The sequence below is a fragment of the Dendrobium catenatum genome, unplaced genomic scaffold, assembly GCF_001605985.2.
Source record: "Dendrobium catenatum unplaced genomic scaffold, ASM160598v2 original_scaffold_109597, whole genome shotgun sequence".
NCBI classification, from domain to species: domain Eukaryota; kingdom Viridiplantae; phylum Streptophyta; class Magnoliopsida; order Asparagales; family Orchidaceae; genus Dendrobium; species Dendrobium catenatum.
In genome coordinates this window covers 1-290 of record NW_021428032.1, presented here as the reverse complement: position 1 = coordinate 290, position 290 = coordinate 1, and the positions used below count along the sequence as shown (strand labels likewise).

General features: G+C 30.7%; 1 non-coding gene across 1 annotated transcript; it reads left to right on the top strand.

Moving 5' to 3' along the window:
* Positions 1-154: 154 nt before the first annotated feature.
* On the top strand, positions 155-287 carry LOC114578663. The gene has a single exon (XR_003699649.1). It is a non-coding gene; the product is annotated as a small nucleolar RNA snoR2/U65 (small nucleolar RNA).
* Positions 288-290: the final 3 nt, after the last annotated feature.

The window sequence follows — 290 nt, the reverse complement described above, 5'->3', positions numbered from 1 at the left end:
TTAAATGAATTAGTTCATAAGAAATAAATTTATAAAAGTAATTTTAAATATTGTAAATAAATTTTACAATGAGCTGAAGCGATGAACTACAATAATCTATATAGAAATATCACTTCCATTTTTACCTTGTTTGCATTGGGCATGAGTTCCTACAAAGCTTTCATCTTTTCTGCAATCCGCTCTCTACAAAGCTACACATAAAGCTTCTTCTGTGTTTCACATGTATATAGGAATCTGTGGATTGGCTTTTTTGTCCGTTCACAGAGCCGTTTTATGCGATTATATTTGTG